The sequence below is a fragment of the Mustela erminea genome, chromosome 3 (genome assembly GCF_009829155.1).
Source record: "Mustela erminea isolate mMusErm1 chromosome 3, mMusErm1.Pri, whole genome shotgun sequence".
Lineage (NCBI taxonomy): Eukaryota > Metazoa > Chordata > Mammalia > Carnivora > Mustelidae > Mustela > Mustela erminea.
This window is the reverse complement of record NC_045616.1, coordinates 106,095,814-106,118,123: the sequence shown is the minus strand read 5'-3', so window position 1 is coordinate 106,118,123 and position 22,310 is coordinate 106,095,814. Positions and strand designations below refer to the sequence as shown.

Here is a 22,310-nt window from a genome sequence, read left to right as displayed (position 1 = left end):
TCTCTGGGGGTTGGGAGCACCCGTGGGGATACGGCCTGCAACGTGCTAAGCCTGTACGTTTCTCCTAGACACAGCGAGCTCCACCCAGGTTAATCTCATTACAGCACTTAGCTTGCTGCCGGGTAGGAGGTGGGAGCTGAATTGACTTTGACCCAGGGGCATTTCTTCCTCTGTGGTTACCCGCACTCGCCCACATTCCCCTATGGCCACAAGGTGGCAGCCTATCCATTGCGGAGGAAGCTTCCATACCCAGAACGGGAAGAAGATGAAATGTTTTCTTGCGAAATACAGAGATGACTTTTCTTTTTCCCTTTTTGGTGGTGGGGGGGGAACAGGGGTGAACTGAGAATCCTCGTAAGCACCCGCCTCCACCGTCTGTGAGTTTGTGTCGGTACACAGCAGCCCAAAGCAGCACAGCTAAAGCAGATGGAACAAGTTGCCGGTACAAGAAGGTGTTCCCTTTGGCATCCTTTTAGATCAGCACCCATCCCCCTCATTCCGCCAGCCAGGCTCCATCAGAAAGCCCTCCCGGGTTTAGAAATCCCCTCTAGGCTGGGCTTCCTCAACCTGTACCTACTTTAAGCTGTCAGGGAGGCTGATGTGGGGCCTCTAAGTGCACCTGGGGTGACTATTTTATCCAGAACTTCCCTGGTTTTAACGCTGAAAGTTCCATGTCCGGCGAAGTCCCTTGGTCCCAGGCAAACCGGGATGCCTGGCCACTGTAAGACGACTCTGCCACATTGCTCCTCTCACTCAACCACGTGGTTTTCCTTTCTTTCTCAATGACATGGGCACACAATTTGCCAAAACCCTAGAATTCTATAATTGCATATTTGGAAGAGATCACAGACAACATCCAGTTTCCCCAGGCTGGGAAACGCCGCTCTTTCCATGGGCTTCCCGTCCACTTGGAGCCACAGGATACAGAAGGAGGGGTGTCTGGCTTCCTGGCCACTCTCTCAGAATAACTTCTGGAAAACAGCAACTCAGCACAGGACGCACCCAGGGAGACTAGAAGATCTAACCTCACCTCACACCAGATGCTTAGGGATGTAATTCATGTGCCCCTCAGCTGGCACACATTATCTGGGATTTCCACTTCACCTGGACTGGGCACGGCTTCCCCCTCACTTTGGTACGGTGGGGTAGGTTGGAGGAACATGAACTAGGAGATTCTCAGGGACCATCAGGGTACCCACTGAACCACACAAGCCCGCCTGGATTTTGCCTCCAGAGAAAAGAATGCCCCGGCTTTCTCCTGGAATTTCTTTGGCACTCCCCATCTCAGCAGTGGCACTTCAGAGGGCAACATTTTCTGGATTTATTTTCATTAACAAATCCTACTGAAGCAAACTCCTGTCCTCAGTGTTACCAGACATTTACATCTCCACAGTCTCAGCCCCGGCAGTAAACTGATTTGCTCAGAGACACACACTGAACTCAGGTTTTTTTTATTAGAAAGCTAAAACTGGAAGCAGGGAAGCTTTGCAAAAACAGGATAGAAAGAATCCTTCTTTTACAGAGCCATGCAACCCAGGCAAACCCATTAATGATTGACTATGGTGAGTATACATCTTAAAGAGGGGACTTTTTTTTTTTTTTTTTTTGGTTAAAAATTCTCACAAAACAATTCTTAGGAATAACAAAAACTTTTAGCAATTGGTTTTCCAAAACAAACTTTGCAGGGAATGGAACTATCTACACGCAGAAGGAACACACCTAAGTGATTCTTCCACAAAAGAGGACTCAAACTTGGTTCGGCTGCTTGAAAGGAATCTGCTAAGAACACAGTAGACACGGCCGGCAAATCTCCTGTGGGATTTACCCCATCTGTCTCCCTCCTCAGGGTTTGCAAGAAGGAGAGCCCAGCTAGGGGAAGGCGGGGGACAAGTCAGAGCTGAACTCCTCTGCGCCTAATGTAATTCCAAAAATTCTCTGTGTGAGCAAGCGAAATTGTAAAAGAGCTAAGCAAATCAGAGTTGTAACCAACACCCACAAGAATGGGAAAGGCAGACACACACTAATGCAGAACAGTGTGGGCAAAAGTCCTGGAAAAGGAAGCAGTAGTCGCTGCCCCCACAGCTTGGCTGAAATGGGAGCACAGGAGAGGGGGAGCTGAGAAACCGATCATCGTCCGAGAGATCTGGGGTTTACTCGCAGGGCGGTCAGAACCCAGCAGTGGGACCCGGAACAAGTTATTCACCTGTCCGAGGTTCAGTTTCCTTCTCCTCTAAAGCGATGGGGTCTGGTTGAATATCCTCTGAGGTCCCTTTATTTCTAACAGTTCTGTGGAGAGATGTGTAGCGGGCACATACCAGTTAGGAGGTTAAGCTGAGAAGACAAGAAAAGGGCCGACTCCTGCCATAAAAATTTCACCGCAGCCTCTCCCGCTATTTATTTGGGTTCAAGACAGGGTTTGAGCTCCTGTTCTCAGACCAAGTGGACAGATCCTAAGCAACCTTCCAGAAGAAGTGAAGGGGATGAGCTCTGAGGACAGCCCAACTGAGACGAGACGGGGGGGGCCTTTGGGATGGTGGTGGGGTGCTTTTGCCAAGGGTGAAAACGGGCACCCCGCAGGGGGTGGGGTGTGTGGAGAGAGTGGGACAGGTAGAGAAAGTCCTACCCCAGCTTCAAAACGCTCAGGAAAAACCTTTGCTTTCATAATCCACGTTTTTTGGTTTTGTTTTCTTTTGTTTTAAGTGATTCAGATCCTGTGAAGTCCTGTTAATTCGACTTCACTTTCCTAGCTAGGGCTTTATCTTTCACCATCTCCTCACAGCCTTAAACAGCATTATCTTTATTAAATGTGATAAGAATCAAACAAAACACTGAAGACAGTTATGTCCCTGTGCCAGCCGAGAGCCAGGAACAGCTTGGCTCCCAGAGGAGACTCAAGGGCACCAGGCTGCAGGCCCCATGGGGAGGCCGACCCTCTAGGGTGTATCAGTACTTAGGTCCCTCACCTGACCACGGGTTCAGCTTGGGGCACACACTCTGAGGAGGTTTTGCAGGCGGAGCGGGGCGGGGGTGGGGGCGAGGAGGAAGCAAACACTTAAGTTCTCCTTGGAGAGAACACCATCCGTGAGAGCTAGCAGCAGTCATACTGAGGTCTGTCTTCATTCGCTGCTTGGGAAGCGCCATGCCCCGTGCTAAGCACTTCTTTGCATTCTTCCCTGCTGCCTTGTGAGAAGGACGCTGTCATCTTCATCTCGCAAAAGGAGAAGGCGAAGCTCAGAGAGGTCAAGGAATTTATCCGAAGTCACACAGGAAGCAGCTGACACAGCTGAGACTGGCACCGAGGCCTTTTTTTTAATTGCAAAACACACACTTGTTCGATGCTATGTTAGAGTGCTTGCTTCCCCACGAGCAGGACTGAATTAATAATAGCCACCATGTGAGTGGTTACTAGGTGCCAAGGATGGAGCAGGAGTTTCCATAAAGACGGTTGCTCTTCATCCTTCCACAAAGCCTATTCAAGCAGGTCTGTTCTTGTGCCTGTATTAGAGCAGAAGAAGCTGAGGCTCAGAGGGCCCACAAGGAGGAAGGGGCAGCTCCTGCTCCCACCAGCAAGTTCATGGCCTTCCCCTGCCACCTGCCCTACCCTGAAGAGAGCAGGGGGCCCGCAGCCCCCATCTCAGGAAGGACACTGCTGCCCCAGGTGCAGAGGTGGATTATGGGCCTCATAAGCCTCGCTGTCCACCTTGGCTTTCTTCTCCTGCAGCAACCCTGCGGCCAGGGCTGCAGGAAGGCTGGCCTGGGAAAACAGAGTGTCGGGAGGTGTGTCAGGAGAGCCTGGAAGAGGCTTGCCCTTCTCTCCTTTTTTTGCCAGGGACCTTGCAAAGATCTCTGTTAGTCTTTCTAGCAGGCAGATTGTTTTCAAGGGCCCGCCCCTGAAACCTGAGAGGAGAAAGCCCCTTGCTTGGAGTGGCCACCCCTGTTTTCCTTTACAGAGCTTACAAAGCCAGCCCAGGCTCCCCGGCCTGCCTCTTCCCTCAGGTCTCCCTCTGGAGGGACAGAGAGATGGAGAGACGCTGGTTTGCAATCCCCATCTGCCTCTGACCCAGGAGCCTGGGAGTGGGGGTGGGGGCAATACTGTGCAGACCCTTTCAGGGCCTGAGGGGCCCCCTGCCTGGCAGGCACTCATTTTTTATTTAAAAGCAAAGCAAACAGCAATATAAAAGGGCCCATATAAGAACTCAGTGTGCAAGTAGGGACCTGCCTCAGGCAAATTTTTTCTAATTTTCCTGAAAACGGCGCTTTTAACCTTTGGCCCAAAGCCATTGCATTGGCCTCTGGACTCCGCCCTTCCCCATCCCCCTCTCTGGGGCCACCATTCAGTGGTTGAAAAGTTGCCCCTTGCAGAAAAGAGAGTGACCCCCTGGGTTTTCTTCAGATGCTTTATGGGAGTTGGTGAAGATTATGCGAGTAGAGCACTCTTCGGCTAGAGCCCATGGAAGTTTCTCGCAGACAGTGCAAGGCAGCCTCACTTGTGAGGGGCAGGGGGGCTTGAGGACCAAATGCGAGGACCCTCAAGCTACATCCAGAAGATTATGTCGGCTCAGAATCCTGTAGAACTCTGCTGAAGTTTACTTTCACTTTATGCAAGGGCTAATTAAGCTGGATTTGTCAATGGCTTTTATTTATTTTTTTCCTATGGATATAATTATAGCTTGAATCCTGCAAACAGAACCTCTAAATCAGCCAGTGGTGTTCAAACTCTCTTTAAAAGCATAGGAAACTTCTGTCTGTGGAGCAGCCCCCAGAACCACGACATAAAGCAGAGATGAAAGCAGAAGTTCTGGAGGAGGAAGGCCTGGAGCCTTGCCACTGGGCTTCCCAGTCCCTCCCCTTTCCTCCTGAGCCCTGACCTCTGCCTCACCCTGAGACATGCGCCGTGGAACCTCAGGATTCCGAAAGATGCAGTTTGAGAAACTGTTCTCTATGGCTGACTACTCCTCAGAACATCTCTTCTAGTTGTTGTCTCCCCAAGATTACTGAACACAGAAGGGAACTGCAGTCTCATATGCCAGCGTCAGCAGCATTTCCGTTTCGTGGGGGTTGATACAGTGTCCCCCTTGTACTGGAAAGTGCCAGTGGGTATTGGCAAAGGCTCTTTACATGCGAATAATGACCACCAGAGCTCCGCAAGAGCTTCAAAGAGTTCTCTTTGTTGGAAAGGGTGACAAGGGTGCGGGATTTACCCTCGAGCCTCTCAAAGAGGGTCAGCCTCTGGGACTTCAGTAGGTGGGTGTCTGGAGGCCAGGAAACCCACGCAGATCTGTCAGGCCCCAAATGAAAACGGCCCTTATGTACTAGCTCTAAGCCTCAGGTCTGACATTTAGAGATTTATCTTCCTTCCCAAACTGAAAAATACACATTTCCTCTCCATCTCCGAAGGGACTACGGAAGCCTGAGATGTCAGCCCCGTACAGAATGGCCAGGTCCTTGGGGAGCCACTGATAAGCTGTTCTGATAAGGGGGACTGAGGGCTCTGTGCTCTGGTCCCGGCTCCTGGTGTTGGGGAAAGAGCTCTGATACGTTAGTCTTCGCTTCCACAGGCCCGGGCGTGGTGTCCAACAGGCAAGATCCTGCCCTTGAGACCCCTCCTCTATGCCATCTGAAGCAGGCAGGACAGACAGTAGCCCATTGTACGGGTATGGAGAGTGAGGCAATGTCAGGTGAAGGTCAAAGAAACCCCCAGGCGGGTGTTCTCTGCTTTAGCTCAACGTGCCCTCAGGCCCTGCTCTGAAGGTGCTTTCAGTCCTGTGTTTTCCGGTTTAAAGGACTACATGCTTTCTCTCATCTCATCAAGATTCATAGAAAGGGTTTTTATTTTCTCTTATACTTACTCAGTAATGAGGGGGAAAAAAAATCCCAACTACATGATGAGAGGCAGAAAATAAAGACAAGAAGCTACGGCGACTGGCATGAGAAGCCACCACCGTCCTCCTGGGCCTTGCCCACCTTCTCTGCTGTACCCTGCCTTTCCCCCATTCTAGCAAAGCCCTTGGATTTCTCTTGATGTTCTATGATAATATAAATAAAACAAAACATTACATTTACAAAATGTAGGCTTCTAGCAGCAGCTGACTGAGGGCTTCTAGAACCAGCTGGGATTACAGGGCGTCTGAGGATGTTGCTGAGAAATCAGAGGCTGGGGTTCTTGTTCTGGCTGCCCCTAACAGGCTAGCTGTGTAGCTTTGAGAAAAGATAGAAGAAAATGACTTTATCAGGCTGTCTGAAGACACCTTGTCCCAGAGGCACTGGAATGGGAAGGCTGTGTGGACTCCTTGGAAGGCTCCAGAACCCCATGGAATAAAGAACAAATGGGAAATGGAACCCTTGGTGCTGGGAAGGGTGTGATACAGGGTTGCTGTGGCTGGTGAAGACCTTCTTTCAGGGCTACATAGGACATAGACACACAATCAGAAGACATCTTCTGGATTCGTCTTGAAAAACAGCCCTAACTTTTACATGGTCTTTGACTTTTACTTTCTACACCTTCTCACCGGGGACTTGCTCATACTCCAAGAATGGTGACAGGCATATCCCAGGATTCAGTTATCTGTCCCTCTCGGTGTCCTCGGTGCCCAACCAAATTACTTATCTGTATGCCCACATAAATCCCATCTCTCTTCCCAGATTGACAGCCGTTCCATCCCCTCGTCAAAATGGAGATGCACAAACTAACAATATTTAGTGGTATTAAGATTCACCACACATCAGGCTTTCTACTTTGCATGAATTGTCTTATTTCATGCCTGTCACAAGCCGACAAAGTTAGGAGCTATCACTACCCCCATTTCTACATGAAGGAACTCAGGTACATAAGAATCTGCTGTCTTGCCTAAAATTACACAGCTGGCAGAGGATAGAGGCAAGATTCAAACCAACCTCACTTAAGAGCCCATCTTTTAAGTACGTCCCTTAATGGCAGCATGGACGCTACACCCCGGGACAGGCCCCTGAGCGTGTGAGTACCCCACCAAGCCGACTGACACAGCAGGAGAGCGCACAGGACCTTCCCACACACACAGGCAGAAAACACAAGTGAGCTGCTTCAGGCTGGACTACTGGAGGGGGCATGTGGACGGAGCAAGGGCAAATTAGTTACGTGCATAATCCAATGGGGTGGGTGCTCAAAGTCCCTTATTCTTCTATCAGATTAATCACACAATTTTCAAATTTGCTTCCTCCATTCTTAATCGTGATACCTTAGTCACTTAATCATGATACCAAGCCATAAATTGTGGCTTTATGACCACAAATGAATACTACGCTGAGTTCGTCTTCCTTGGGTCCTCAGTGACAAAGTGATGAAAAAAAATGACTGGAATTGTGTTAGGGGATGAAGAAGAAAAAAACTTAGCTAATCTACTGTCAGAAGATTGAGAATCATCAGTGTCAAGAAAACTCTTCCCCTGAGAGGACCCACTTGACACATTTGCAAAATAGATGATTCTCATTAATTAGACGGTAAATGGTTCCTACGGATTGGGAACTTGTGGTCTCCAAGGTGGCTTCCTTTGCTACCCCACTTCCTGTCCCTTTCGTAGCATAACTGTTTGCGTGGCAAACCAGCATCCAGCCGGCACCTGCCAACTCTGCTCACAGCCCAACTCCCAGATAGCAAAGCCAAAACACGCTGGACATCTGAGCCTGCATTCTTGTACACAGCTTGAGAACTACGGTTGATTTCCCAGAGCAAGATCGCTATTGAATCCGATTCCCCCAGCACTGTCCTTTCTGGCTCCTCCCGACCAACCATGCACATGTCTCCAACCCCCGCCCCTCCCAAACATTCAACCCCCAAATGACTGCCAAGATCATGAGTGTACAAGAAAGCATCTTAGCACAGCGCCGGGCCCAGAGCAGGCATGCCACAAAGTTCACAAAAGCTTAGGAGGTCTGGGGGCAGCTGGGAAAAGAGGGGATGACTAGACTTCTGCTGTGGGGAGGCTCTTCCCTTCGAGAGGCGACCTCACCCTTTCAGATGGAGAAACAGATATAAAGGCGCTCGGTCTGCAAACAGAACCCTTCCAGAGCCCGGTCTGCTGTCCTCTTCCTGGGCTGAAGCCAACACTGGGACATTTGAGCTATGAATATCCTTTCCCATTTTGCACCAGAGGGACATGAAATGGTTCCATTTTAAGCTGATGGGAGGTGGGAAAATGGAGGACTGGAGCTAAAGCTTTCTTTTTAATGAACACCAATAAAGTATTCTCTCTTAGGTACTTATCCCCCCAAAACGTACGCAGGAGAAATCATCTATGACTTCTAATGACCCTAGGCTTGCTTAACTGTCCTTGGGGGCTTCAGCTATAATGCCAAACCCCTTCACGATGCCACTGCAGGGTTTCTTAGAAACAGTGAATTCAGAAACTCGTAAGGAACTCTGTCGACTCTGACCATCAACAGTTCTCGGCTGGCGGGAAGTTACCTGATGAAAGTTAATGGCAGCAGATTGTTCAATGGCCCTTCCTCTGTGGGCTAGTCGTGATTGGGCATCCTGCCAGTCCATCCAGTCCCCAGGCAGGGTGACAGGAAGTAGTGCTCCTGACAGCGAGGGGCCCCAGGCACCTATGTTTTTATGGCCTGCACCGGTATGCAGAATGAGACTTAGGCTGGCCTCGTGGGGTGGGGGGTGGGGGGATGTGGAGGGGTGGTGGGAGGGGGGAGAAGAGCTGAGCTGGGGAGGAGCTCATGAAGGGTAGACTCTGGCTCCCAGTCTGAGCAGGTTTCAGAGCCTTTCATTGTGGCAGGACAATCAAGTGACGGATGTGGCTTTGCTGTGTCACGAGGTCACTCTTACAGCTGCGAGACAAGGTAAGAGCACCCCCACCCCCAGGAGATCATGGCAGGAGGGAGGGACTCACTGCCCCGTGCAAAGGTTCCTCAATTTCTTTGTGTTCTCTGCGTCTAGCCTAGTGAGACTCTGTTTCCTGCCCCATATGTGAGGGGATGTGACAATGCCAGCCCCTTCCCTAAGAGTGACATCTGCAAGGACCAGGGCACAGGGCCTGGAAGCTACTGCCCTGAGAGTTCACATCACTGTCTAGCAAAACCTGAGCTCAGTGCCCCTGGTGTGCTGCCCCTCGAGAATGTGGAGGGCTGGGGGGTACACACCCTCCCACCGAGAGCCCTGGCTTGAATCTAAGGTCGTCACGTGGCTTTATGACCAAACCCATGCTCTGCTGGCTTTCTGACCCCTTCTTCCATTCTGGAAGGATAGGATGAAATTACTTTTCTGCACCTCCAGGAAAGAGCTGAGTATTATGGACTCTGTGTCTAGTGGGTATCAAGTCTTACTGGGGAAGGACGCTACTGAAGGGAGAGTGGCCTCAAAACAAGGTGGGAAGCCGCTTCTCTCCCGAAAACTAGAAAGGGTTTAGAGAGAGAAAAATATGTAGGGGGCCCAAAATTTTGGGAAAGGCTTTACTCCTTTTTGCGCCCTGGGGAGAGGAAAGACCCCAGGAATCATACCTGTTGGCCTATCTGGAAGTCAAAATTGCCCCAAATTCCCTTTCCTAGCAAAACTTTTTCTGAGTAGGGCTGCGGTTTTCATGGGTCCTCTGTGGGACTGATCAACACTGCGGGGAGCGGTGCTAGCCATCTTTGGTTTCTGCCACTTGCCAACTCTTAACTGTGCTGGGAAGGATGTGGGAGGGGAGAAGAGGGTGGGAGACCCAGATAGTGAGTGACAGAGCATTTCCAACCGGCCTGGTATGTAAGATGGGGACTTAAAGGTCAAAATCAGGTTCATGGGAATGGTATTTCTGGTATATCCAAGTTTCTCCTGGGCACTTGAAAACCTACTTAGAACTCCTGTCTGGCCTTCTCTTTGGTGTCTATTAAAGGACCAGCGGCCTTGTTCTTCGTGTAATCACTTTTCCCTGAATTGGGGACCAATTTCCAATCTCTCTGACTCTCCCTCTTGACTGTTCATGTTATAAAACCAGGTGGGAGCTCTCAGTAATAAATTCTAGGAATCTCCTGGGACACAGGGATGGTTCCTGGTTTCACAGTTACAAGAAGGAAAGCCATCCAGATTGTCTCTAGAATAAAATGTCACCAGAAAATGTATTTTAAGAATAAAATACTCCGTCGTAGCTTAAAGTGACACATCCCTTCATCCCTCCCTTGATTCATTTTGGCTTGAGAAAGTACAACAAATCCTAAAATGTCTTCAGACGGATCCATCTTTATGCAAGACTGTAGATACCTCAGTTAATACTTCAGATAAGCTTACTTTCCCAGTTCTAATGTTTTGCACCAAAATTTTGTACCACCTCATGTACCAATGGACTCTGAAGTCCGGAACGAAGAGACAGCTATTGGATGGTACGTGGTTTGGTATAGAGCAGTGTTCCCACTGGACCAGCGCCAGCTGGGAACTTGTCAGAAATGCAGATTCTCGGGCTCCATCCTAGATCCATGGAATCAGAAGCTCTGTGAGGGTGCCTACCAGCCTGTGTTCTAATGAGTCCTCTGGGGGAGCCTGGGTAGACTTCTGAGTACGGGAACCTCTGGGGAGGCTCAAGGCCCTGAGGTGTGGGGTCAGACTGTTGTGGGTTTGAATCTGGATCTTCAGATACCAGGCTGTTCGCTTCACGCTGCTGGTTCCACCTCTCTCAGCCTGGTTCTCTGATCTGATCAAGGTCCTAATAATCCCCATCTCCGAGGATTGTCAGATCACAGACAATACCCACACCCACAGAGCCTGGTGTGGGTATTTGGGGGTACTGGTAAAAACTAGTCCCAACCCCATCCCTTCCAAGTTCAAGACCAACGTGAAGCAAGCAGATAGAGAATATTGGCTTTACTGCTCTTAAAGGTGGTCTGATAAAAGAGGTGACACCACTGACCACTGGACCTCCTAGTATTGTCTCCCAGAACTTTGGACAATGTGCCTGGGGCTGAAGGGCGGAGAATGTAGAAGGGGCCTGTCTAATCGGAATCCTTGGCTCACGCTGACATACTCCAGGAGTATGGATGGAGGGTGTGTCCAGAGGCCTCACAAGGGCAGCCCTGGCTCCATCCCAAGGGCAGACTCTGTGGTGGCAGGCACAGAACTTATGCCATCTGTGAGCTGGCAGATCTATATGACAAGAAGCCTGCTGGGCTCTAACGGTGCATTGAACCTCAAAGATGTCGTAGCTTAGGGCCTGGAGTAGGGAGAAGTGAATGTAGGAGAGGGGAAGACAGCCAGAAGGCCCTTCATGATTTTTCCTCTTGGGGCCTGGATGTCCTTGCCCTGCTAGGGAAATAGAAGAAGTGGGGGTCAAGCATTTCCCACTGTTTGCAAAAATCAGTGCTCATCAATGTTGTGATCGTTACTAAGAAGTTATATGGTATTTCTAGATTCCTATGTGGGGAAATAAAAAAAGGAACACAATGCTTTCTGTCAGTAACATTAAACAGAAAGAAAAGGGTATGGGCCAGGCCCATAATAATCAATATACTAACTCATGCATTCTTATCCTCTGTGGGTAGATATAGTACTATTCACTTCCATTCTCTGTTCTACACATGAGGACACTGAGGCACAAGACACTCTACCAGTAGCCAAGGGTGACACAGGTGAGTAGGGGGCCAAGTTCAAGTCCAGATGGTCTGCCTGCAGGGCCTGTGCCCCTAGCCACTGTGTGGGGCCAGCCAGGAAAGGCTGGGGATTCTGAAAGACGTGTGTGCCTTGCCTTAAAAAAATTAGTTAAGAACACACAGAATGGAGGGCACCTGGGTGGCTCAGTGGGTTAAGCCTCTGCCTTTGGCTCGTTGGTCATGGTCTCAGAGTCCTGGGATAGAGCCCCACATTGGGCTCCCTGCTCAGCGGGGAGCCTGCTTCCCCCTCTCTCTCTGCTTGCCTCTCTGCCTACTTGTGATCTCTCTCTCTCTCTCTCTCGTCAAATAAATAAATGAAAAAAAAAAAAACACACAAAACTGTAAACACTACTAACCCGACCCTTCCCAGAAATGGGAAGTTCTTTCAGCTACATTAATGCTAAACTCTACAATTCAGAATTATACAAAGAGAAACACAATGAATGCTCAACAACCTAAAAACAATGGGGACAACAAAAAACCTTTAGGTAAGAAGGAATAACAGAAACTTTATGATGTTAGAAGTCAGAGCATGAGATGAATCATCCAGAGTCAAACATCACAGGCCTGGTTTGACCTCACTAAACAATCACCAGAAATTACCTTTATGCAAACACAGCCATAAAAAGGAAGACACACACCTGTCAGTTGTAAAAACCCTGAGCATCCGGTAAACATCTATCTGATAAATACGAATCCGCTGTTCAGTAATAAGTCCCGAGAATGATTTTTTAAGTCAGTCTTTATTTTATTCTAGATGCTTGCTCTGGGATGAGCATCCAAGTCCTACACATCTTAAACTATTCCTGCTGATCTGCAATTTGAGTTGTTTCAGAAACCGTTTCTATGAATTCTGCAGGGAGCAAGGTGCCTGTAAGAAGCTATTACTTTGTCAACTTATGTATTAGTAAAGTTGTGATGTGTCAGAGGGGCATAAAGAAGCCCATTCAATTGAAAAAGTGTTTTTCTGCCAATACTTTGTACTCTTCCCATTTCAAACCACTTTCACGTTTATCCAAATGCTTTGTTATTTTTATTTTTTTAAAGATTTTATTTATTTGACAGAGATCACAAGTAGGCAGAGAGGCAGGCAGAGAGAGAGGGAGGAAGAGGCTCCCTGCTGAGCAGAGAGTCCGATGTGGGGCTCGATCCCAGGACTCTGGGATCATGGCCTGAGCCGAAAGCGAGGCTTAACCCACTGAGCCACCCAGCTACCCCACTTTGTTATTTTTAATGAATGTCTGATGGGGAATGCAATAAAAACACGTCAGCCAACACTTCCAGAAGTTTCTCACATCTAGTGCCTCTCCATCCCTCCTTTGGTGAACCTGCATCTTCTCTGTCTAACCTGAGAAAACAAAAAAGAAACAAAAACAAAAACAAAAAAACCTGCATCTTCTCTCTAACCTGAAGTGGGGGGGGACCCCAAACAAAACGACCCCCACAGAGCAATGTGCGATCTCTCTCCCGGACTAGTTCACTTCAAATTCACCTTCTGTTTGGAAGGACGGGGGAGATCCTCCATCTTTTGAGTTTGGCCTTCATGATTAAAAAAAAAATGCAGATTAAAAAATGCAAAATATCTATAAGAGGTATGTGCACATTCCCTGCTCATGCCTTTATTTATTTATTTTTTTTCCCTCCTCAAGTGTTTACAATGGAGCATTTCAACTTGTTATAAGAGCGGGAATAAGAGAGTGAAATAGACTGGAAACAGACCAATTTCATCTTTCTGTCAGCGTCTCATGACAGGTCGGAGATAAACCTCATAAACTGTGAAAAATGAACAATTCTTGGTTTTGATAACCTACGCTGGGACGAGGACCAAGGAGTTAATATCTCTGGAACCCAGAAGTTTATCTCACTTGTTTTTCAAAGATTAATCCCAAACTTATCCCATTTCGTCAACAAGTTCAACAAGCCAAAAGGGAAGTTTTAGACTCCTGGCTGTGGCTCCTCTCTACGTCTAGGCTTACTGGTGCCAAACGAAGTGGTAATTAACCAAAAGTCTCCCTTTTTTCCTGACATGCAGAATGGCAAGGCAGCGGTATTCCAGAGAAGGAAAACACTGGTGAGAACCGCAGATTTGGGGGAGGGGGGGAGGGGTGGCTCAAAAGAAAAACAGGAGGCAGAGGATATGGAGGTAATTACATGGCAAAAGCAACAGGGCAGAAATAAATACAGAATTTGGGGAGTTGGGGAGGATGGTGAAAAGAATGGTCTGGCAGGAGAAGAGTTTCCAAAGCAGGAAACAGTGAGGCTGACATCAGGTAAGAGGCTGGACTTGAAAACCCCAGTTAGAGGATTTGGGACATAATGTGATGGCCACAGGGAGCCATTGTGTGTTCTGGAGCTGGAGAGCCTTATGACTGGAGTGCATATTGGAATGCACAGTGGTGTGCAGGCAGCTGGTGGGAGAGACTCAAATTGGGGGTCTAATTGCGAAACAACTCCATGATTAGGACAAGGGATTGTGAAGGCTGGAATCATCCACGTTTTTCTTCCTTGATCAAAGTATTTCCCAAATTCACCCTAAGTGAATTTTACCCCAAATAGATAGAACTTCTACTGCTATATACTCATTTTATCTTTACCCACTAATAACTTGACTGTTAGATATACTCAACATAATCTGCATAATCTACAAAATCATAAATGTGATATATTAGTTATATATATATTTTTAACCCACCTGAAAACAAGTACACAGATAGTAAAATAAGTTTTTACTTCTGAAATAAGTAAAATGAGTGACGTACTTCAAATAATTTCAGACCATCAGTGAAAGTTGCCTTAGTTCATAGGCTCTTAAGCTTGCTGCAGTCAGAGACCCCTCTGTTTAACCCAATAACATCAATAGAATCTTTTCCCAGAAAACCAAGTGTATGTCTGTGAGCATACACAACTTCATATGACCTTCATATGTCCCTTGGGTTAAAACCCTTTGACTTATATGAAGCCTGCAAAATGTGAACCTTAGCTTCTCAGCAGGCCAGGTCACTGGACAAATCTTCCTGAAACTCACCGTGGCTTTAGAGTAGTCTATTCAAGAGCCTGCAACTTCTCTGGGGAGGTCTGATCCCACTCAGTTTCTAGAATGTTCTGTGGTGAAAGCCATTCCTAACGGCTCCCAAGGTACCCTTGCTCTTTTCAGAAGCCCCCACTGAACAACTGCCCTGAGGACACTCTTCCCATGGCACCGGTCTGCACGGTCCAGTGTAGGTGAGGGCATGCCCCTAGGCCCCCGTGTCCACCCCAGGGCAGAACACGGACATGGCTGGACTAGCCCAGGGAAGTGAGTTGCGCAGTCTTGTCCGTTCTTCCAGCCTGTTGCTGAGAGAGGCCTTTGGTCTCACCCATGGTCCGTGATTGCTCTGTCAAATCAATTCAAGAGACTATAAAGATATAAGAGCTGAACAGCCACAGCAGGGACCCTTTTTTTTCTCTTTTAAGGCTCCCTGCCAGATAAAACAAGAATAAATATGAAATAGCTTCATATTCCAAGCATGAACTAATGTTGGGGTTGCGGCCGATACGTTAAGAACAGCTAAACAGGCTTTGACACCGTGACTCTGGAGAGGGCAGCGTTCTCACTGGAAGTGGGGGTGTGGGGATTTATCGGGGCTGTTGGGGAGTGAGCTGTCTGGAAGAGGTTCCTCCCTCGTAAAAACTCGGGCCCCTGCTGACCGATTCTCACATTAGGAAAACATTGGTAAATCATCAGCATAATCCAAGAATTATTCCCTTCCTCCGCTCTGAGCACGGAGGCCCTTCTCTTCTTATCTGTTTCTAATTTTCTTCATGGGTGCTGTTCCTAGTCCATTAATTGAAAGGATTTTTGGCTAGAAGCCCATGACCTGTCTGGGGGGGGAAAAAAAAACACCATGAAACTGGAGGGGCTGATCCTCTGTGCGTCTAAGGGAAACACAAGTGAGTGGGAATGGGTTCTCCAGAGTCCCTGCTGGGTTAGGTTCAGAGCCCTGAGGCACAGGTAGGGAGAGCTGGTCGCCTGGACATCTTCTCCTGGCCAGGGAGAATGGTAAATCACCGGCTTTCACAATGTCCTCCAGAGAAAACAAGATCATTACAAGACTTTTAAGATCAAGCATAATAGACTCCCTACAATTTGTTTTTCTTCTGCTGCTTTTACTGTAAACCCCTCTGGGCCTTCCTCCAACGCTGAGTCTGATACTGCTCAGCAAGACAGGGAGATAAGGGAAGGGACTTTGGGGTTGCTCAAGAGCCTCCACGCCTTCCCAGCTCTGGGGCTCTGGACATGTGGGTTAACCTCTTTTGAGCAACAGTGACTGGGAAATAGAACTTCAGTAACCGCACTACCGAACCGCTCTGAAAATTCAATGAGACGACGCACGTAAAATGCATGAGTTCCTGGCACACGGCAGGCTCTCAGTTAATGGCAGGCATCACCATCCCCACCATCCCAGTCCTCCCTGATGACCTGCTGAACCAGAACAGAGGCATTAAGTTCAACTCAGCTCCGTGCCATTTAGAATGGATTTGCAAATGGCACTGGTGACAGGGCCAGCGCATACAGCCCTAGTTGCATTTTTCAGCTGGATAACCAGGGTACAGGGCAAAATGCAGCTGGAACATCCATTCTCTCACTCACTCATTCACTCATTCATTCATTTGATGAACATTTATTGTACCCAGGATAGTCCAGACATTCTTCTAGAGTGACAGATAGGAGGGAAGCAGGGAAGCATTAGCAGGGAAGACGTAGTCCCTGTCCTTCTGGAGGGCATAGTCTCCTCTGCTGTGGGGGTGGGGCTGAAACACCAGCGCAGCAAACTCAGTGCAAGATGCCTGGAAGGCCGTCGGCATTGTAACTTAAGGCTCATGCTGTATCCCAGTGGCAGGATATAGAACTCGTCAGGGCCACAGGCAATTAGGGGCTGTACCTGCCCCAAACGCCTGCAGAAAATCCAACAGGAATTTGCTGATCTCTCCTCAGGACAAGGCACTGTGCTGGGCTGAGGGACACCATGGGATTAGGGTTCACAACCTGAGTGAAGGGGAGGAGGACGGATAAGCAAAGAATCATCTTAGCCAACAGCAATGCCTGAGTCCCAAGGCACCCGCTACATCACTGTATTTCGGGGCTTTACAGCATAACCATCTACCAACCAGGGTGTCTTCTGAAGCAGGGTATATGCTAAACCTTAAAGCAACTTCACATGCCCTCATCATCTATTTCACTTACGGGACAATCCTAAATAAAAGGAGAGCAAAGATTCCCTTCCCGCCTAAGAGATGGTGCAAGAGCTGGAGAGTCAGCAGATCGGGATTGTATTCCACTGTCCATATGGTTGGTTCCCCTATCCCTTAACAGCGCAGCCCCCCGTGGGATCCATTAGGAATCTGCCCCTCCCCTCCTCCTTTCTTCACTAGCCCCTAACCTCCCACATTAGCACGTAAGTTGTGGTCTGGGACTAAGAGGGTTTTGTTTTTTAAACAGTTAAATCTTTCATTGCAGACCAATTAAAATTTAAAGACTCCCCCCCACCCCTCTCCCCCTGCCCTCTCTCTCTCTCTCTCTCTCTCTCTCCACACACACACACACACACACACACACGCACACACACATGTACACACACACTCCCACTTCTCTGAGCACAAAGAGCCGATGACAGCCTGCTGTTTACTATTAGCAGCAGGATCTGAAAGCCCAATGAGAGAAAGCCAGTTCCACACCTCCACTTGTTTTTTCCTGCCCAAAGTTTCCTAAATAAGAGATGACTACCAGAAACCAGGAGCGCCTCCCATCCAAGCCAGTCAGAGAGTAACACCGAGCCCGCTGGCCCTCTCAGCCGTCATTCCCTGGCAAAGGCTGGGGAAGGCACATGTGGTGCCCAGGAAGCAGCCTGGGTCCCGGGCGAGCCCGGCCCTCCCCTCACACGGCACTGCCCGCCTCCTTCCGCGGCTGCCACCTGCAGGCCCACATGACTCTCCTGTTCTGTCGTCACAGTTCCTTGGCAACCTCAGGGGCCCTGCCCTGACCATCAGGGATGAAGGGCCAGCGCGTGAGCTTACTCTCCTAGCCCCAGCCTCATTCTCTATTCCTTGATTCAGAAAGACACAGACTTTAAAATGAGATTAGGTAGAGAGAGCTCAGGAGTCTCGGGGTAGTTGAGTAAATGTGTTTACATCAGACCTGTGCATGTGTGTGTGCACTTGGAGGTGTGTATTTGGGGCGCACAGCCCGGGTATGTTTGCTGACATACGCCGCAGTCTGTCTGCTTGGCGGAATGCATAGCTACTGGCTTTGCTACCGTTCTGACTAACCTGACTTGCGTAAAGGAAAAAGCTCCTCTCCACAGCTTTCCTTCCTTGGGTTTATCAGAGCTGAGGACCCCACGCAGTGGGGTTGTACGCACAGAGGTATGTGCCCACACTTTGCCTTTAGGGACCTTGGGTTGCCCAGGACCTCTCCAGCTGGGACACTCAGAGACAACGCAATCATCTCGGGCTGTTGTTCATTTGGATGTCAATCTTCCCTGCTAGCCTCCCTTTTCCCTGCTGCCTTGATGGGGCACCAAAAAATGACCCTTGCAAAGCAGCTGGCCAGCCAGAAGGTTCTGGTGCTGGGTTTCCCGGAGCCCAGTCTGAGGAGAACTGTCACTTTCCTGCGGGGTTGCCAGCTCCAAGGGGTCCTCTTGCTGCCATGTTGGGCATATGCCCCCAGCTCTATATGGTTCCTGGCGGAACAATAACTTCATCCTCCTGGGTGAAGTCCATAAAGGAAAAGATAGAGATTAAGAAGCAAAAAAGAGGGGCGCCTGGGTGGCTCAGTGGGTCAAAGCCTCGGCCTTCGGCTCAAGTCATGATCCCAGGGTCCTGGGATCGAGCCCCACATTCTGCTCAGCAGGGAGCCTGCTTCCTCCTCTCTTTCTCTCTGCCTGCCTCTCTGCTTACTTGTGATCTGTCTGTCAAATAAATAAATAAAATCTTTAAAAAAAAAAAAAAAGAAGCAAAAAAGATCGGGGTGTCTGGGAGGATCAGTTGATTAAGCATCTGCCTTCAGCTCAGCTGCCTTCAGCTTATGGTCCCAGGGTCCTTAGATTGAGTCCCGAGTCGGGCTCTCTGCTCAGTGAGGAGCCTGCTTCTCCCTCTGCCTCTGTCTTCCATTCCCCCTGCTTGTGCTCTCTGTCTGTCAAATAAGTAAATAAAATCTTAAAAAAATAAGCAAAAAAAAAAATCAGTTCCCTGTGATGGAAAGAAACCATCTCTGGCAGGATGTGAGGTAGAAACAACTCTGGGTCCCGTGGAGAAGGCGGCCTCCAAACTCCTACAAAACAAGGCAAATGATTTCTGGGATGACTCATCTCCGGGTCCCCGCATCATCTGTGGCAATGGAGCTGTGGGGCTGGGAGGAGCAGCACGTAGAGAACGGGGCCCGCCTTCCTGGCCAGGCGAGGAGCACAGGACCCGGGAGAAGAGTCCAGAGTCGGAGCTAGAGCTGGCATCTGGAAGGAGCCGGAGAAACGCAGGGGGTTTGTGGTCCAGGTCCCTCTCTTCACTGAGGAAAAGAGGCTTCCAGCCCTTGCAGCCTAGACAAGCCCCTTGAACTCACCATCCCCTTTCTAAGAGAAATCTTCCAGCTCTCACTTTGCCTCAGAGCTAAATTATTCCAAAAGCAGTAACCGCAAACACTCCCCATGCCCTTAGTATCTGTCGGGTCCTACGGCAAGCCCTTTCGCACATTTTCGCACGTGACCCTCGCACCAGCTCACGGTGAATGTCTATATGTGCTATCACTCGCATTTCACTGACGAGGAAGCCCAAGTTCAGAGATGAGCTCACTTATCTGAGGTCGCGCCGCTAGTAAGCTGGTGAGCTGGGATTTGAGCGAAGGCACCTTGAGCTTTCTGTACCCAAGGTCACATTTTAGTATGAGCAAAAAGTCACTGCTCTTTTTAGAGGAAACCAGGAACTGTCAACCAGGAGAGAGGGATCACGTTGGGACACAAAGCCAAAGGACCCCAAAAGGTATCAAGCCAGAAAATCATCTTCCTCCTCTTGAAATTTCCGTTCTATCTCGAGTCCTCCCCTGCAACTTTGGAAACCGGCAGCTTGCTAATTCACTTTCCAGATCCCGTGTAGCTGTGTCTCTGGATGATCGTAACTGGACTGAGTCAGCTGACGAGGTCTGCAAGACTCTCAGAAAGATATCATTAATTTGAAACAATGCCAAGTGTCACTGGGTAGTCCATCTGCAGACATCCTCCTCCTTCTTTTGCCAAAGAGCAAGCGTGCGATGCAGCTCCCAGCTCCCTTCCGCATCACCTCTCTGTGCCAGGCTCCTCCAGCCCAGGCAGCCATCTATTCTGATGAAGGGCAAACTATCGGTAACCCGCGGAGGTGATATCTGGTCCGCTGCTGTCTCCAGAGCAGCCCACGTTCCTGGAAGGCACTTAGCATCCTCATAGCGCATCCCAACATCACACGAAGCAGCCATAAGTCACCAAACCCGTTCAAGAAACACTCTCTGAGCTCTCACTCCAGACGAGGTAGCAGGCACGCAGAAACACAGTGCCTGGCCCTCTCCCACATTATACACATAGTGCAGGAAATGACCAAAAGAGGAATGCACCAACACGGGGTGTAATTAAATACATGCTAAATGAGCATCATTTTCGTGACGGCTGGAACGTACTCTGAACTAATCATTTGCATCTATTTTTCATCTGTTTTCTCCTCTCCTGTCTTCTCTCCTCAAGTGCGTGGCCAATCAGCCTCATTGCCTTCATTGCCTCAGAGATGGTACAAAGCAGAGAGAAAGGAGGAGTCCCTCGCAAGGCTCTCTGGCTTTGACAGTCTGAAAGCTGATGCCTGGAGTTGAACCAGCAGGGTTTGTGGAGAGGGAAGGGGGCGAAAGAGGAACTGGATGGAAGAAAAGGCAAAGTGAACTGGAGAGAACCAAGGTAGAGACAGGTTTTTTTCCAGAACAGAAAGAAATATCCTGGGGCTTGGGAGCAGAGGGCAGGAGGAGAATGAGGGCACGAGACACTGAGAGAGGCAGAGAGACAGAGAGAGACCGAGGCTGGGACTGCTGGGTGCTCAGGCAAGGAAGACTCAACCTCATGACTCTTGCCTCAGCAAGACCCTCCAACCCCCACAGGCAGAGGCTGTGTTGTACGTCCAGACAAACACAGGACCGGAGATAATTGGGCAAAATGATTCTCAGCTCTGCAGTGTGAACACAGAGAGCAGGTGGCCCTAACTGCCACATGGAGGGGGTCAGGGGCATCACAGAGGTAACTTGCTTGGTTTCCACAAGGCCCTAGAACAGTGGCCCAGACTGAGAGTGGAACCCAAGCCACGCCCACCATGGTTTCTTGGCAGCCTAGAGGGATAGGGCCTCGGTGGCCAGAAACAATCCAGGACGTCCCATCCTGGGTGGGTGTCCTGTACTTCTATTTGCGGAGTCTGGCAACACTGCAATGGACCTGAAGAAATTAAGTTGACACAAACGATGTGGACAAAAATTCGTATCTGAGATTCGTACACAAATTCATTTGTAGAACCGAAATGGTCCACTGCGATTTGTACTCATTCACATATAACACCTTTTATTTTTAGAGTTTTACAGTTTATACAGTTCCTTCACTTATATTGTATTGTTCAACCCTCCCAATAACCTGGTGAGATGAGAAATGTGAGTCCAATTTTTTTCCAGAAGAAGATAACGGGGCTCAGGGAAGCGAAGCCCGCTGTAGACACTAAGTCCACGCGGGCCAATGCTGTAACCCAAAACTGGTTTCGGCTGCTCTGCTCTGGGACCCTGCACTGCTTCCGAGCCCCAGCCTGGCCCAGGCACTAGCAGTCCAGACTTCAGTTCCACATGCCTCACATGAGCCTCTGTGAAGTGTGAACTTTTAGAGCTGTCTGGTTCCAGATGATTTCTCTCTGGTTTGCAGAAGAGCCAGAGCTGGAAAACGCCTTTACTTGGTGAGGGTCTCCATCACCTGGGATGACGAGACTTTGGATGATAAACCTTTGGGTTCATTGTAGTCCAGGTCAGGTGACAAGTGACAGGTGACAAGTAAGATGGCTTGATTCTAATGTGAGGATGGTGATTTCTGGAGAAGGAGGCCAGACTTTGGGATGTTTTGCAGACCCCTGAGGAGAGCGGCCGGAGGAACGCTCTGTCCTGCACACTCGACAGTTTCTGCCTGGTGGGGGTGGGGGGCGCTGCTCTGTCAGAGCTCTGGGTTTTACACATCCTAAAATCTTTACTTATGGATGTCAGGTCAAAGGGAAGAGGAAAAAAAGCTCAACCAGACTTGAAAAGTTACCTGGTTCTGCTGTCAGCAAATGGGCTGCAGCTGTTTTTGCCATTACACAAGCTGGCGCTTTTTTTTTTTTTTTTTTAAGTATGTTGTAGGAAATCAAGAATATGATCCTGGGGAAGCCCTATGTGTACTACTGCCCACTTTGATAAAAATTTCATTTTTTCACTCTACACAGAAGATTTCAATGGCAGGAAAATGTTCTCTCTCTCTCTCTCTCTCTCTTTTTTTTTTCCTTTTCTTTCTTTCTTTCTTTTCTTTTTGAAGTGCTGGAAGATGGAAACCAGTCTTATTGTCCTATTTTACTTTTTATTGCCCACTAACAATATTATTTATTAACACTAACAACGATAACTCCTCATTGTTGGTTGAAGTCATTTTTGGGGGGTGAGAAAG

General features: G+C 48.9%; 1 protein-coding gene across 1 annotated transcript in view; it reads right to left on the bottom strand.

The window, feature by feature from the left end:
* SLIT3 (slit guidance ligand 3) overlaps positions 1–22,310 on the bottom strand; it is a 589,888-nt gene that overhangs the window by 293,990 nt on the left and 273,588 nt on the right. The window lies entirely within an intron of this gene.